Genomic DNA, 17,840 nt, shown 5'->3' with positions numbered 1-17,840 from the left:
ATGACTAGCTCTTGTTGCACAGTGTTGGAAGGGGCCCACCCTATCAGTTTTTGTATTAACTGGCATACTATTGGAGAAAACAAGGTGGTTTTGTTTTTATTTATGATAGTGCTCAGACACTAAGTGACTCTTTTGGATAAAAGATAGAGTTTTCAAAAGTCTCTTAAGAACTTTTGAAAACTTTACCCAATATTGTCTATATAATGACCAATATTTCATTCTTTGGCTTCCCCCCATATGTTGCATGTGGTGATATCCCTGTATCAAGAAGTTGTTTAACTTGAAACATTGTAGGCTTTATTTTAGATCATTCTTTCCAAAGGCCATAAAGATGGTCAGACTTGTCTCCTCTAATTACTCTCACAAGCACTCCTGACATATCTATGGAAACAGACTGGAAGACTAGTTACTTAATTATATTGTACCAACTGGTTCTAGCCACCTCATCATTAGTAAGGCAATAATTACAAACCAGGCGAAGCCTATATCACTCCTCCATACCTTTCCTTAAGCCATATTTACTGCGTATAAAAGAAGCTTAAATGCTTAATGAAGATGTGGGCCTTTAATATGTCATTTTTCAATTCTTTAAACGGTTTCAGATTTTCAAATTCAATATTTGTCCATAGATGATGTTCATAAAATGCACAGTATCTTTGCAACACATTTTTTATGGTGATGGTTTTAAGCTTATTTCTCTGAGCAGTGTAATATAAAAGTAGCTGGTACTTTTCCATCAGACTTTTAAACCTGGCCATTGATCTGAATGTGGCTCTTTCTGGGACTTGCATGGTCCTATCTATTTGATTCTCCCATGTATGTACATTAGCAAACCTTTGAGCAACCACAATCTGTTCAAAGAATGGTTTTCCTGTGCCAAGAATTTAGGCTTGAAAAGTCAATGATTCAGTAGGTTGCTCCTTAAATTAATAATTATTAAACAAGTTCTCTGCGGCTATGCAGTACATATCTCTAAAAGCATGGTTTGTCTTTATTTCTAATAAACAAAATTCACTTTAATCACAAAAATATGTAAGTGGAAGCTTTCTATAGCTGGTATTTTCCTGCCTCCATTTTTCTGATCTGCTGACTAAATGAACATCATCAAATTGGGGGTGGGCTCTGTGGCTAAGGGCATCACATTATTACTTATAATACAGTACCATTGAGGGACCCACTGAGTTAGTGAACAGACATAGGAATAAACAGTCCCAGGTGTGAAGGGATTACAGTCTTAAAATAGACAAGACAGAAAAAAGTGGAGAGAAAGTAAGCACTGTTATCTGCATTTTAGAGATGGGGAAGTGAGGTACAAAGTTGAAGTGACGTGTCCACAGTCAGGAAGTCTATTGCTGATCTTAGATTTGCTGAGTTTAATTCACAAGACCATTCTTCCTCTATGGTCTTTGAAGACCCACAATGACTAGCTCCTGGACCTTGTTCAGTGCTTCCACAAACTACTCTTACTATTAGAGTAGGAAATATTTCATTTTCTATAAATATTTTATATCTAGATAGTTGCCTCTCTCTAGCCTCTTAGCATTACCACCCATGCTCTAGACAGACTTCATTTGGTTATCAGCTGCAGTACAGTAAAGCATCATTGGCAATAATTTTATCAAATATAGTACAGAAAATTTAAATTGGGTCTGAATTTCTGCCCATTCTGTAGTTTCCTTTCTAATATCATTACTAATGTAGATACTATCTCACTAGGTTAACGGAGTACTGCTGGGGCAATCAGTCCAGATCTTACAGCAGTCAAGTAAAGCGTTAAATTAAAGATGGGGCATGAACCAAAATGTTTTATTTTAACACCTCTGCATGCTGAGAGAGTCTGGGAGCATGGTTATGCTCTGCATGCTTCAGTTTTCTTACCTTTTGCATGGTAATCAGTACAGAATGCTCACTTATTAGTTAGAAGTGTCTGTGAATGTGGCTTCAAAACCTGGATCGGATGATTCAAAATGAGCGTAGCTGTTTTGTGTATTTATAATGTATTTAATTCTGAAAAGGACTGCAATTTATTTAACAAAAAAAAAAAAAAAAAAAAAAAAAGCACTGCTAATTAATTAAAGCCAGACTTAAATCTTTCCAGGCAGGAGACTAGTAGAAAGCACCCACATGCCTAGCAACTCATTCCTATGCAGAGAACATGGACAGTTTACAGATACTGGCGGGTGTTTTGCACAAGGCTCGGCAGGAGTACAGCCATACATCAGCATCCATGTTGTGCTGCAATGAACAGGGAAGAATGAGATAGCTTTGCCTCAATTAACCCCAGCATTTTCTTAATTCCTGATCTAAACTGAAACAAACTGGTGATGTTGCCTCAGTGCAGGAGCAGCGTAAGGCTGGTGCAATCATCCCTATGCTGCTCCCCCTTCCGGCCTCTTGGGTGTAGATGATTTAGTGGAGGCAGGAGGAGGTGGGCGCAAGAGGTGTTCTGGTCTGCACAGCCTTCATGAGGCTACAGTCTAGGACACCACCTGGGCTGCTCTAATTTGTGCCAGGAATAACCCCAACTCCAAAATGGCCTAGAATCTAGATAGTTCAAAAGTAGTTTAAAACTACCATTTGGTACCTCTGACTTTACCCCTCTGCACTGTGCCTCTTGCAAGAGCAGCACAGAGAAACAGATCTGATGTGATCGCCTTTGGTAAATGTGAGGGGTACAACTGTAGAAAACTCTCCACTGGGCCTTGACACTGCTGTTGCTTCTTGCAAATACCAGAAACCATAAATCTGAAGGTGCTAGGACTAAGTTACACTGAGGCTGCCAGAGCTGCGAGGCCCTCCAACTTTATGTAATAAAGGACTGTGGAAGGACTTCATATATCAAAATCTGAAAAGAAACCAGGCAGGCAGGACAATGGGAAGGAAACAGGTACTCTGTAGAAGAGGAAGATTTTTGAGGAAAGGGTCACAGAACAGCAGGGACTTGTGAGAGAAAGGAAAAATATCTAGAAGTATGAAGAAATTGCAAAAGGATCAGGTTTAAATAGGCGGCTAATAACAGCTGAGCCAAGGTTTTGTTTCAAAGTCTTAGGGCAGACTCAGCATACTTCCATTTTCTAACAATAAACATTCTCTTTCGTTAAAGTCTCCTGGCTCCTGGTTTTTTAAGAGATCACCCAAACCAGAACTTTGCATCTGAGCAGCCCCAAACTTTGCTGAGCCAGATCCAAATCTTGCACTTTGAACCCACTTGCTTTTAAGAGGTTTCCAATCCTTCCATTTTGGGGGTGCACCCCGAGACTGCATTTTAGAGACGGGGAAGTGATTTGTCACCACAGTTTTTTAAAAGCTGAGGAGCAGGAAAAGAATATAGTTTTGAATGTACATCTCCAAATAAAATCACTTTGATTATTCCATCCGTAACCATTCGTCACACTTCTTTTGACCTCCTAATTTCTCCTGCTTATTTTAACTATAATACTTGAACACATTAACTTTTCAGTTTTAAGTAATTTCCCATGCCTTTACTGCAGGTAGTAAGATTGGAAGATCACACAAACCTGTGTGTTTAAAAAAAAAAGAAAAGGAAGTGTGTAAACATACATGTGCAGTTCACATAAGTCTGATAATTGGAGTAGCATTTTTCACAAAAAAAAATACTAGATGCATGTGAGAGGGGTAAGTGTAAAGTGATTGCTTCTTTCTAAAATATTTCAAAGAATATTTACAGAGAAATCTAAGCAATAACTGGAGTTAAGGGGCCACTTGGTAGATGTTAGGGCTGGTCTACACCTACAGATTTCATAGCAATATACGTATGTTGGTTAGGAGAAGTTTTCTTTTTTCTAAAAAAAAAAAAAAAGCTAAATCTGTACAACTGCTAGTGTGGACCTAGTTATACCAATATAAAGATGCCTCATAGTGGTATAACTTATTCCCCTCCCCTGTATGGCAATAGCTCTACCAGTAAAAAGCACCATTTTACCAATATAACCACATCCATGGTAGAGGGGTTGTATTGCTTTCATTATCCTGATATAGTTAAAGTGGTATAACTTTTGTGGGTACACAAACCCCTAGAGAGAGAGAGAGACAATTCAACTTCACAGGGCTTTGGTTGATTGGTCTGTCTACTTACCTTTGTTCCTTTTTGCTAGCAAAAGTGAGGGATAGTAATTTATCTTTAACTCTGAATCAAATGCCTGCTGGTTTTTGGGGTTTTTTAAACTATTTTAATCCCACAATGTGACTTTAGGATCCTACCATATTCTCTTGACACAGCTCTCGCAGTACTAAGTGCTCTTTAAGGAGTGGATCAGGAAAAAGGCCGATACTCTTTAGTGTCTTGTGAATAGTGCTGTAGGTTTGAGGGGAAACGCCTGCTGTGCACAGCTGGAGTTGGTGCCAAGCTGCAGCCTTGCAGGATAGTTTGTGTTGACAAGACCTGCTTTCTTCCCCATATGTTTAAAAAAAATTTGTTTTTAATGTAATTGGCTTTTTCATTTCAGTTTTTCATTGTAATTGAACAGCAACCTGATGCGACCATTTGTTGGGTTAGCGGATTTATGGGCAGTTACATTGTTATTCATTTAGATCACAGCATGTTTAAAATACCGTCGCACAGCCAGTGCCATCTGACTTATGCTGCTGCTTTGAAAAGTTTGAACAATCGACTTCAATGACAACTGCTGATATAGGAAGTCTTCACATAAATGTTTTTGTTTGACCTTTTTTGACACACTGAAGTTTTTATGCGGTCTTAATTCACAATACTTTTTTGTTTTGTGCTAACTGGAGATCAAACAATCTGCACTGCGGGGTTGTAGGAAATACATATTAATGCTTTGTCAACAGTGGAAAGATGTACCACTGTAACTATAGTTAAAGTCGTACAACCTCCTAGTGTGGGTACAGTGATATCAGTATAAAGGAGCTTTATACTGGCATAGCTATTCCCAAATAGGAAAGGGAATAAACTATGCTAGTACAGGGAGCTTTATACCAGTTTAACTGTATCCACACTATAGCTTTTTATCTGTATAGTTATTTTGGGGTTTGTTTGTTTTTTAAATCACACCCCTAACTGAAATAGTTATACCAATAAAACTTAAGTATCGACCAACCCTAGGTTTCTTGTGGAGATTCTTAACATAGCTCCGCCCTCTACCAGAATCTTCTGGGGAACTGGGGGCTTTGTTTATCATGCCGAGCTTGGCAATGCATTGATAATGGAATTAGAAGTTAATGGTGTCATCCAAGTTGTTGTAATGTACCAGAATTGGTATTTGTGTAGCAGTGCTCTTCAGTGGATGCAGTAATCTCACTTGGATTGACATTAGAAGACTCATTCTTGTCCATGAGATCCCCTGTACTATGAGTCTGATAGGAGAAAGCAAATGTATCCACCCTGTTGGCTGTGTGGATTCACTGAGCAAGGCAGAATTTAAGCAGAATTAAAGTGTGAGAGGCTTTAACTGAGTTTTATCATCTGGGCTGTTTAGGCTCATAGCCCAGAACTGGCTATCAGATTTTAGTGCTGTAGGGACCCTCCAGTCTATCAGGAGAATATAAATTCTTCCTAGACTGACAATGTCTTATGAGTGAAATCGTATCAGTAGCCCTTCTGCTCCATCAGCTGTTTAATTTCATTCTTGTGAAAAGTTTGCTTGGGGAGAAGTCCAAGTGGCAAAGTTCATGTTCAAAATAACGATACATCATCCCTGAAACCTCATTTTTACAGCTTATCTTTTATGCAAAATATACATGCTAAAAGAGGGTGAGGGAACTTAATTACTTCAGAAGTGCTCTGATCCTGTGAGACCTTGAGTTCCTGCTGTTTGCACATATATTCATCCCAAGATGCATCATTTACGTATTGAGGCTTAAACAGGGACCTGTGGGATAAATAGCGGCATTAGAATAAGTGAGACTTCTACCTCTGAGCATAAGATGAATTTTTTGGGTTGGAGGTGTATGTATAAGGCAAGGCTCATGGAAAACATACTCTGACATGCCAATTTTCAAAACAAGCTTGAATCAAAAGATTTGACAGTATCTCAGCTTAAAATGCCTATGATTATTTCATATTTAAAAAAAAAATACTTAATTGAACTTTGCAGCTAACAGAGTACATTCCTATCCCACCATACCAGCCCTCCTTTTTCAATATACACTGCAATGGAAAAGGGTGAGAGCTCAAACACCAAAATGCCAGTCAGCTTAACAAATTTCACTTTAGTCCCTTTAAAATATAAGGAGGTGCTCCCATTTACTCTATTAATCCTTCATGAGGGGGAGGGATGTTTTTAAACATACCTCAGTTACACCAATGCAAATCCAGGCTAATTCCATTAACTTCAGTACGCCAGCTTGACACCTGGAGGAGGAGAGCAGAATTTGGTCCTTTCCATAGCAACAATTAGTACTTTGTTTGCCTTAGCTCTCGCACCCTACTGGAGTTTCAAACGCTTAAATTCACAAAATTCAGAAGCATTTCATAAATTGTTCAATGCACCCTATGATATTTATTCTTTGCCATATAGAATTAATATGAAATCACATCAGTGTTTATGGCCCACACATATAATCTGAACATGTTTATAGAGAGCTTTTTAGGATGAAGTAGAACGGAAGTTCAACAATAGCTTGGGTTAATTTAAATGTGCAAATTGTAATTGCTTTCAGTGATGAGTTGCAGTGCGGGAGATCTAGGTTGGATATTAGGAAAAACCTTTTCACTGGAGGGTGGTGAAGCACTGGAATGGGTTACCTAGGGAGGTTTTTTAAGGCCCGGCTTGACAAAGCCCTGGCTGGGATGATTTAGTTGGGGTTGGTCCTGCTTAGGGGTTAGCATAGATGACCTCCTGAGGTCCCTTCCAACCCTAATCTTCTATGATTCTATGAGGAGGGAGTGACTTAACTATACAAGTGTTCTACTGTCTATCAACAAAAGTGTATACATGTAATACAATATGGCAAATGGAAATTCACCATGAGATGCTGTGTTAGGAGTACATTTCAGAGGCAGTATTCTGAATGAAATGTCTTGTTTAAACCTGAAGCAAAAAGAGGAGTTCTGAAGTATATTTGTTGATTGTGAGAACTGACAGGAGAAACAGCTTTTTCAGCAGGTATCCCAATGTGTACTGAGTTGTATTTCAGCAGATGTTTGGGCAAAAAATATTATTATTCTACATCTTTCCAGCTACTTGAGTCCATATATCTGCTGTGGAAGTCAGTCAGAAGCACTGTATCTAAGAGAGGTTTATCAACAGATGTTTGTCTATGGAGCTGAAGACAGAACTTTTTTTTAAGTTTAAACTAAAAGTCTTGGGAATTAACCTGTGTATTTGGAAAAGTATACACTATTATAAAAGCCATACCAAAAGGCATCTATTGATAAGATATACAGCATTATACATTCATAGGTAAGTGCTACTTAGGCAATATGAAAATCAGGTTCTTAATCTGAGTATGTGAAAGTTCATCAGATGTTACAATAACCATGAAAAATAGATCAAGTAGTTTACGATGCTGAATGCTGTAACAAGTGCAAGAGAACTAGACAAAGAAGCTGGATTCATCTAAACCAAAAAGGCCATATGGATATAATCCAAGGACTGCTGAAATTATGCTTGGTAAAGCAGAAGATGTAGAAACAGAAGTTAATAGACCAAAATTGGCGTGATGGATATTAGCTGGTGGACAAAGTAATGGGGGGGGGGGGTGAACTCTGCCACCCACTGTTTCACTTTTGGGGTTTCTTCAAAAGAGACTTTGAAGAGAAGTTCAGCTCTCTCTCTCTCTCATCTTCCATCCCACCTTGCATTCCAGCTCATCCCCCGACCTGCTAGCATTGCAATTTATCTAAAGGACTGTCTTCCTGAGAGGAAGGCCAGTTGGCCTTGTTCTTATTTAAATAACATTGTTTTCAGCTGTGAGTGCTGAAAACATAAGAACAGTCATACTGGGTCAGAACAATAGTCTATCTAGCAAAGTACCCTATCTTCCGGCAGTGGCCAATGCCAGATCCATTAGAGGGAATGAACAGAACAGGACAATTATAAAGTGATCCATCCCCTCTCATTCAGTCTCAGCATTCTGGAAGTCAGAGGCTTAGGGATACCCAGAGCATGGGGTTGCATCCCTGACCATCTTAGCTAATAGCCGTTGACGGACCTATCCTCCATGAACTCACCTAATTCTTTTTTTTTTAACCCAGTTATATTTTTGGCCTTCTCAACATCCCCTGGCAACAAGTTCCACAGGTTAACCATGTTTTGTGTGAAGTACTTTCTTTTGTATTTTTTAAACCTGTTGCCTATTAATTTCATTGGTTGACCCCTGGTTCTTGTGTTATGTGAAGAGGTAAATAACACTTACTTTCTCCACACCATTCATGATTTTATAGACCTCTATCATATCCTCCTCTTGGCCATCTCCTTTCCAAACAAAATGGTCTTTTTAATCGCTCCTCATAAATTATTATTACATAAATGATATCTTTTTTTGAGATGGGGTGAGTAGAACTGCATGTAGTATTCAAGGTCCGGGCATACCATGGCTTTATATAGTGGCATTATTATATTTATTGTCTTATCTATTCCTTTCTTAATGGTTCCTAACATTCTGTTAGCTTTTTTGACTGCCACTGCACATTGAGCAGACATTTGCAGAGAATTATCCACAATGTTTCGAAGATCTTTCTTCAGTTTTAACACCTAATTTAGACTCCCTCATTTTGTACGTACAGTTGGGATTATGTTTTCCACTGTGCATTATTTTGCATGTGTCAGCATTGAATTTAATCTATCATTTTATTGCCCAGTCACCTAGTTCTGTGGAATCCATTTGTAACACTTCACAGTCAGCTTTAGACTTAACTAGTTTGAGTAATTTTGTAACCATTTGCAAACTTTGCCACATCATTGTTTTACCCCTTTTCCAGATCATTTATGAATATGTTGAACAATAGTGGTCCTAGTACAGGTCTTTAGGGGATGCTGCTATTTAGCTCTCTCCATTCTGAAAAGTAACCATTTATTTCTACCCTTTGTTTCCTGTCTTTTAACCATTTACTGATCCATGAGGGGACCTTCCCTCTTATCTCAGGACTGCTTTATTTGCTTATAAGAGCCTTTGGTGAAGGACTTTGTCAAAGGCTTTCTGAAAGTCCAACTGCACTATATCCACTGGTTCACCCTTGTCCACATGCTTGTTGACCCCCTCCAAGAATTTTAATAAATTGGTGAAGCATGATTTCCCTTTACAAAAGCCATGTTGACTCTTCTTCAACATCTTGTATTCATCTAGGTGTCTGATAATTCTGTTCTTTATTATAGTTTCAACCAATTTGCCTGGTAATGAAGTTAAGTTTACTGGCCTGTAATTGCCAGGATTGCCTCTGGAGCCTTTTTTTAAAATCACATCATATAATGACAGCCAGTCCTTGGCCCCCCAGTGGGGATATCTAATTACCAGCAGTGCAAAAGCAGCAAGATCCTGTATTGTATTCCCTTCCCTTATAGTGTTATTTTCTGCCCCACTGTTTCTTTCTTTCTATACTATCTCCTTCTCTTGGCTTTTCATCAAATCCTGAAGTCAATCGCATTGCATCCATCCAAACCTGCCTAGTCTAAGGAGAAAGGGTTCAACCAGATGACAGCCCTCATCATATCACAGCTAAATAGGATCCAAGCAGCAGATGTTATGGTGAACTTGCCAGCCAACGCATCCACTCATAACTAACCAACAGTCCAGTGTTACAAAAACATAAATAAAAAGCATATTTTACCCATCTTTTCTATCCTATCTCTGTCTGTCTATTAAGAACAGGATGAGTGAATGCCTTTCAGGACTGCGAGTAAAATTAAACTTCTCCTTTTAATCAAAGAAATGTTGTTCTGAAAATAAGAGACTCCAATATTTTGACTTCAAAAGGAGAAAGGCTTTCATAAGGTCTGGCTATATTTGTTTTGCATAATCACTCAACCACAGTTCCAATATAAATGCTTGTTTTAATTTTTTGTTCTTTCTTGTGATTAACTAATAAACTTTCCGTTTGAAAGAACGTTTTGGGTGTTTGCCAAGTAATCAAGTAAAACCCAGGGCTCTGTTTAAAAATAACCCTGAACCTATCTATCACTCTTTAATGTTGGATTGTGAGAGAGTTTATAAAGACTTTTAACTCTTTGAGCATTTGATATCAATAACCATACACCAGTGCTGTGTCCCCCTTGTGCCCAGTAATTAAAGCACAACTCATAATTCCCCTCCTACAAGAACATCACTGGACTACAGGCTATATCTTTCTCAGTCTCTCCTGCTGAAGCTGTTCCACTTTGTATAAAATCACTGGGCCAAAGAGAGAGCAAATGATTCTATAGCCTACTGATAGCACATTCTCTTGGGAGATGCAAGTTCTAGACTGTGCTCCAGTGAACATTTAAGTATTTGAAGAGCTTCAAGAAGAGTGATTGAACAAGACTCACCCCAGAATATCCTAGCATGATGGTTAAAGCACTCAACTGGGAAGGATGCTGGGTTCAATTGCTGGTTTTGAATCAAGCAGAGAGGAGACTTGAACCAGCTGCCTCATTGCTGCTATGAAACGGCAGAACACTCACTTGACTCCAGGTTTTGCCATAAACACAACATTCATTCCAAGTTAATTAAAATATTTTGAATCGTTCAAGCGAATAATTGGGACTATGATGAGATTCTGCAGTTTTAGGCCAACTTTCTCTTTGTGGTTTGGGGTTCACTTGAAGCTGAACTTTTCAAGAAAAACCTAGAGATCAGTGAAGAATGAGAAAGTGTGTACCAACCTCTGCAGATCAAACCCACTGACTTTGATGCAGTGCTAGTTATCAAACATACATAGTGTTAAACCAATTTTGAGGATGCACCTGAGGAAAGCACTTCTGCATGTGTCATTTGCAGGAGTGAATCACCTGAAGGAAGCATGAAAAGCACTGCAAGGGGTCTGCTCTCTGGCAGAGTGAGTCAGTGGGTGAGTTAAAACATACTTCTACCTCAAAGCCCTGCCATGTGCAGAGCTACCTAATGGTTTATTTTTGTTCCCATGGATGCTGATGGGAACAAAGTAAGTCCCACTGATTTTTTTCAGCTTCTCTCTCCCTCTCCTCTTTTAAAAGGAGCTCCAAACTTTGTGTTGCCCTCCTTTGTCTTTTGGAAAGCCTGCCATAGCTCCTTGCCTTTTGCCCAGCATTCTCCAGCTCCCAGGATTTAATCCAGCAGGGGGACCACGTGGAGCTTCTTTCAGCTCCATGGTTGGTTTCCAGTGCCGCTAAGAGAATAAAATGAACAGTTCCCAGAGGTAAAAGGCCTGGGATTTGGTTATGGGCCTTGGACTCAAGGAATTGGATTACACCTTGTGGCCCTAGGTCTCCACCTTTCTGCACCCTCTGCCCCGCTCACAGAGCCTCAGAAAGAGCTGAGTTCTGGAGCATAGGCTGAGGAGCCCCTTCTCCGAGTTATGGGTTATATGGTAAGGAGCCCTCTAACCCCCACACTGGAACAAATTAAATGCCTGGTATAGGAGAGTAGGGGTCACTAGTAAAGCCTTGCAAATCTGTGGATATCTACAGACCATTTTTGTGGATTGCGGATCAGATGCGGATACAAATTTTGTATCTGGGCAGGGCTCTAGTGATGGCCTGTCACTTAATTCCACACCCATGTCTGTCCTCATTTCGCCACCGTGTCCACCAGAAAAGGGGTTTAACAGTCCAATGGGCCGCAGTTCTCATGCTTCCCATCATCTCCCCTTTCTCCTGGTAGCTCCTGGTGTTCGTCATTATTATTGAATCCTATATTCTAACTTGTGGTTTCAGAAGAAATTACAAAGTTACCTTTGTTATTCAAAATGTGACACCTTTGGGTATAGCGAGTAACAACTAACAGCACAGACACACATTCATGCAACTTTCCTGTCTCTTACTCACAATGTAAACATAATTTTTCACTAGATTCCTCTGGTGAATAAGAGCCTCATTCTGTAAGGTTCCTTGCATTGTAATGCACTGATTGCAACACAGCTATGTGGGTAACTGGCTGGCACAGCTGTGACAAGGTAAGTAAACTCACTGTATGCAGCCATATGACATTGTTACCTATTAATGAAAAAGGCCTGGTTACACTAGAAAGTTTTACCAGCATATACATATACGGATCAGGAGTGTGAAAACAATCACACCCCAACCAACTCACCCCAATGCAGAAGCCCTAGTGGAGAAGCAGTTACACCAGCAAAGAAATCCTTTTGCCATTATAGTTTATTCCGTTCAGGGACCTGGTATAACCTATACCAGCAAAAGCACCTGTGGGCATAAACTTCACCTCCACTAGAGGGTTTACCAGTAATGCTACACAGTACTTACAGTTTATAGATCTGCCGCCCCCTGATTTCTGCAGCTGCTGCAGAGCGTGTTGAATTTTGCACTGAACTCAGTGCTCTGAGGCAGCAGTAAGTAAATTCAAATGCAGCATTTTTTTTTAATTGATTTAAACGTGAAACCAAATGATACCCTCAGTACAGTGTCTCCTGTTGGCTGTTTGATATGTTTTACATTTAAAACTTGTACTGAAGTTTTATGTTGCCCTGTAATTTTCACTTTTCAGTGTGCAGCAGAGGAAATGCAAAACTGCAGGGTAGAAGCTCAAGGGGAAAGCCACACAATTTTCACAGCTGGGTAAAAGGTAGTCAGGGCTTTCTAGCACTCAGAAATGAGCAGGAGGTTTTGGCATTGAGAAGAATCCCCGTCCTCTTTCTTTTTCATTGTGGGCAGGGTAGATGACAACTTGAAATCTGGAAGGTTGAACTTTGTTTTGGGAATGCTTGATGGCAGTCAAACCTCCCACCAATCCCACCCACCCACAAAGTCCAGCAGTAACGGATAAACAACGAACAACAGTGAAAGTTAACATTGTTGTTATTTAAATTGTCATAATTACATTCCAGACAAAACATGCCATTGAGAAGGATGGCTGCAGTTCTCACTTCTCTCAAACTATTGCTTCAGGCTGCCTTTTTGCAATCTCAGGAATTCAACAATGCATCAGGTCCTTCAGGATTCAGCAGATATTTTTTGCATCCATAGGGCATTTTCTTTCTTTTTTTTATTTTAAATGAACATGTAAGGCCTGTCTACATGGGAAAGTTATTGCTGGCATAATTATACCACTATAAATCTGTAGTGAAGACAAGTACACTATGTTCAGGCTGCGTCTTTTAGAGCGGGTCTATACAAAGTTTGAGAACCGCATGGGTCTACATTCAACACACTGATCAACTAAAAGATGGACAGATCTATACAGCACACCTGTCTCATAAAATGGGAGTAATGTGAGTGCAGTGCCAGTATGTTTTGGTTGGCCTGAGTTCTCATTTTCTACGTCTGCTATATTATTTTGCATATCTTTCATACTGTTACTGATTAAAGCCCATGCTGCCATACGGGTATAATTCATAAAGTGTAAAAAAAAGCCAAAAATAGCTAAGAACATAAAAACTGGATGTCAACAGACCACAAATCCCAGTGGTGATTGCACCTGGTGATACTCTAAACCACGCTTATAGCTGTTTCCATTACTGGACACTGACTCAACAGACATTCTAGGCTTCAGAGTGACACAGAATGGCAACAGTCCTGTAAGCTTATTACATAGCTCCTTCCCAAAAGTACCTCCCCTGAAGTAGCTGTGATAACACATTGTCCCACCTGACTGCCTGATCCAGCAGGGGCTTTGCTGTAAGTTATTAGAGGTGCTATTTCTGAGATGGCAGCTTGCCATCCAGAGTTCTGCATCAGTACAACTGAGTCTGTTAGCAAAGTACTATATACAGAGCGGTGTGGGTGGATCAGGTATTTCTATCCCTGCCTAACAGTGAAAAAGCTTTAGGGGAAATCCTCTAATCTCACTTGCTGATGATATAGTATTTTTGAGAGTCATGTTAATGTACACATAAATAAAACTCTCCTATTAGTAGCAAAGTGACAGAGTAGAGGGAAAGGAACAAGTGAGTATGAATGACTTATTGAGAGGCTTGCCTCCAATAAAATGAGATATGGTTTTGCCCCTTTGAACTGGATTTATGGACTATTTCCTAAAATTGTTAATGCTGGAAGGTTTAGTCAAGATGAACCCCACCTACCCCTCTTGGGGTTCACCGTGACTAGCTACCACCAGGTAAAAACTACCCATGGCTTGATTTCCCTAGAATTTGATAGCGAGATAGTTATCTCTAGATGGTCTTTTTTTACCTTGTGATAACTATGTTAATGTGAAAACACAATTTCACAGTTTTTTGGCAGTGAAGATATGGCCTACATAAGCTAAGTCTTGCCTAAGTAATGATTCATTAAACTACAGATTTGCCTCCCAGTTTATAAATGTGTTTGTCAAGTGCTCTGAGGCACTTTATAAATGCCACTTATTACAAGCTCTTCTATTGATTATACATATGTGCATAATCTTATTTCCATGAGCAGTCCCATTGAAGTCACTGGGAAGTAGTTATGTATATGTAAAAGCATTTGCAAGATTAAAGTCAGAGGTTATAAGCAGAATTGGGAGAAAAAAAAATTTGTCCCAAGAAAAACATCAAATATTTATCGTTTGGTGGGAAAAAAGGACTTTTTTTCCTTTTTAATTCGCATGTGAAAAGGAAGGGCAGGTTTCCAGGTGAGAAAGGATCATAGTGACAACAAGGGTACAATGCTCTGTAAAAAGAGGAAAAAACTTAGCTGTGAAAATGGTGGATTTCCACTTAAGGAAGAAATTCATGAGTATTCCCAAAGTATCTCTTAACTGCTAGTTTTAAATTGTTTGAGATAAGCCAAGCTCATCATGAATGTGGTAATATATACTTAAAATCAAGCTGTAAACTGGACCTGAATGCACAGATATTTGCTCTGCTGGCATTTGCTTGAGATCAGTGTTTTTGCTAATTAGAAATTTACACCCTCTCCCTTTAATCCTTACCCAAACAAAATTGTGTTAAACAGAACACACATTCACTGTTTGTGTTATCACTTCATGGCTTTGGGTTCCCTTGGTGACTCACGCTATTGTGGAAATCTCTGTTAAATTGTTTTTAAAATCTTTTGATTACTCTGTGAAACTTTTTTTTCTTTTTAAACCTCTGTAAAGTAGCTAACCAGATACTGCAGAAATATCATGTGACTTACAGCAGCTTGTCATTGTTATGCTTCAGCCACTTAATTGGAAGATACTCTGAGATACAATCAGAGGAGCGCCCCTAAAACAAACATACTGTTGTGTCCAAGATGTAGGAAGCCTCATCTAGTGGTTGGAACAGAAGTCAGCAGTAGAGTCAAGCATTGAGCCAAAGGTCAGAGACAAAGTGCAAGGATCAGAAACCCAGAGTCCGGCAAGAAGACAGAGTCCACTATAGCAATCACATAAACCCCAACTGTGCAGGCAACTTCCACTGCCTCTCTTTGGGTTTAAATAGAAAGCCCTGACCAATCAGAGTACAAGATGTTCCTTCAATCAGGCCCAGGGAAGGTTGCCTTCCTGATACCTCTTCATGGTCTCTCCTGAGCAGCTGGTTAATAGGGGGGACTGGAACTACTGGGTAGAAGCAGTGAGGCAACAATTGACTAGGAACCACATAGACCCAGCTTCAAGACTTGTGGGGCCATGACATATACACACAGGAAAAAATCATGTTAAATGTGGTGGTGGACCATCCCATAATAAAATCTGAGAACTAAACTTTAATTTGAGATCTAAATATTTCAAAACTAGGCCTTTAAGAAGCATTTTGGTCTGCTGGCTAAAAAGCTGACTATCATTTGATCGTTTCTGTCAAACATTAGTTTTTAAAATGCGAGTCGTATTTATGAATGATATCAGCCTAACAGCTCTAGACACTAACACTTGCTTTTTATCCACAGAAAAGGTAGTACTGAAAATGAAGTACATGACTCCCCAGGCAACCCACCTCAAGGAGTAACAACTTAATTCAGTCTCCCTATTCCTGCAGTCTGTGGCCTCTCTGGCTATGTCTTCACTGTAGAGTTAGCCCACCTGATTGACAGGGTTAGTCTAGCCCAGGCGTCAGCAGCTACATTGCAAAGCCAAACTGGAGTTAATGTGTCCTCACTGGTGCTGCACTCCATTGTGTAGGTCTGTCTGTCTAGGTATTCTGGGGCCATAGCTTATGGTTCTTTGTGTGGCTAAGCTGATTCACTGTGAATTGTGGGAGAACTTGTCTTTCCTTCTGGACACATAGAGAAATTATGGGAGGGCACTGGAAGACTATCAGACTCAAGTGATTTTGCCTGCATCCTCACTACAAAGCAGGTGAGTTAAAAAATGGAACCCAGACACTAACCCATATCACCTAGCCTAGACTGGAAGTACCACCTGATTCAGATGAGAGGTTGTGTGTGTGGATGAAAAGGGGGTTAGGAGCAACACCTGAGTAACAGCCCTGTCTTCAGTGACAACCTACCCTTTGTGGAAACCATCAGTGGGGCACAGAGGGGCCAGTTGGGATGGTAATGATTTTAGAGACATGGATGTCATTCTGCTAACAAATGGAAAGAGGCTGGAGACAACTGGATAACAATCCTGAGTCATTAAGGACTAAGCCCGGGTTCAAACAGCAAACACCCTAGAGCTAGAAATCTCTGTATTCCATATTGAATGTCCTGAAACACCCAGTTCCATTAATCTCTTTGACTTTGTCAGGTGTTTTTTTTTTTTAGAGTGCCACATCCATATTGGAATTGAGGCTCACTCATTATTTCCTCCCTTTCCATCTTTCTGCTTGGAGCCACCATCTTCCACACTGAAAAAGGATTGAGATTCTTTCAAACACCTATCGATTTCATACCTAAACAGCTAGAAGGGAATTAACTGAGTGGTGAAAGGTATGTTATGGGTCTATTACAGGAGTGGGTGGATGAGGTTCTGTGGCCTGCAACGTGCAGGACGTCAGAGTAGATCAGTGATCCTCAAATTGTGGGACAAGCCCCCCTAGGGGGGTGAAGTGTGGCCCAAGCCAATCCCCATGAGGGTAAGATAGGGAGTGCCACCCAGCCCCGCTCTGCCCCCAGCCCAGCCCTGCTCCCAGCCTCAGGCCATGACCTGGCCCAAGCTGCAACTCTGGCCCCAGTCCTCGGCTCCCGACTATGGCCTGGCTCCCCATGGCCCCAGGCACAGCTCCAAACCTGACCTTGGCCCCGCTTCTGGACCTGGCTCCCAGTTGTGGCCCCAGCCACGGCCCCACTCCCAAAGCGGGCATGGCAGATTACACTGGGGTAAGGGGGGCTGCAATTTTAAATGTTTTGGGAGCACTGGACTAGATGATCAGGATGATCCCTTCTGGCCTTAAAGTCCATATGTCTATGTCCCCACCTTCCCATCTCAGGCTGAATGTGTTTTTAGCCAGCATGGAGAGCAAAAAACAAGAGTCCTCTAATCAAACTTGGATATCTCCTATGGAAATGCAGAGCACTACCCCTTGTCCACCAGGCTAGCTCAGCCTTCCTCTCTCTTCCCCTCTCCTTCCTCCTTGTCTTTTAGTGTCATACCTGTTTTCAGTTTTCTTCCCTTCCATTAGATGATTTTTGCCTTTCCTGACACTTCTGCCTTAATGATTTTCCTACAGAGGCAGAGATTTGTACAAGATCCTAAGCTGGTGTAAATCAGCATAGCATCATTAACTTCAATGGAGCCATGCCAATTTACACCAGCTGAAGCCCACTCTTTAGCCAGATGAATGTATCCTTGTTTGCCTCTTCCCTCCACCCCTGCCACTCCTTTTCTGTTTCCTCTTTGTTTATTTTCTCTCTCCTATGCTATTTTTTTTCACTTCTCTATAATCT

General features: G+C 40.4%; 1 protein-coding gene across 1 annotated transcript in view; it reads right to left on the bottom strand.

The window, feature by feature from the left end:
- The window catches only part of LRRC2 (leucine rich repeat containing 2), a 114,995-nt gene extending 97,379 nt beyond the window's left edge, over positions 1–17,616 (bottom strand). Inside the window, exon 1 of the mRNA XM_067568576.1 lies at positions 17,547–17,616. The gene's annotated coding sequence lies outside the window, so the exon portion shown is untranslated. The remainder of the gene's footprint in view (positions 1–17,546) is intronic.
- Between the last annotated feature and the right edge of the window lie 224 nt (positions 17,617–17,840).

Source organism: Emydura macquarii, unplaced genomic scaffold (genome assembly GCF_026122565.2).
Source record: "Emydura macquarii macquarii isolate MOO-44397 ecotype Brisbane River unplaced genomic scaffold, CSIRO-AGI_Emac_v2 contig_2897, whole genome shotgun sequence".
NCBI lineage: Eukaryota > Metazoa > Chordata > Testudines > Chelidae > Emydura > Emydura macquarii.
This window is presented reverse-complemented; position numbering and strand designations above follow the sequence as displayed.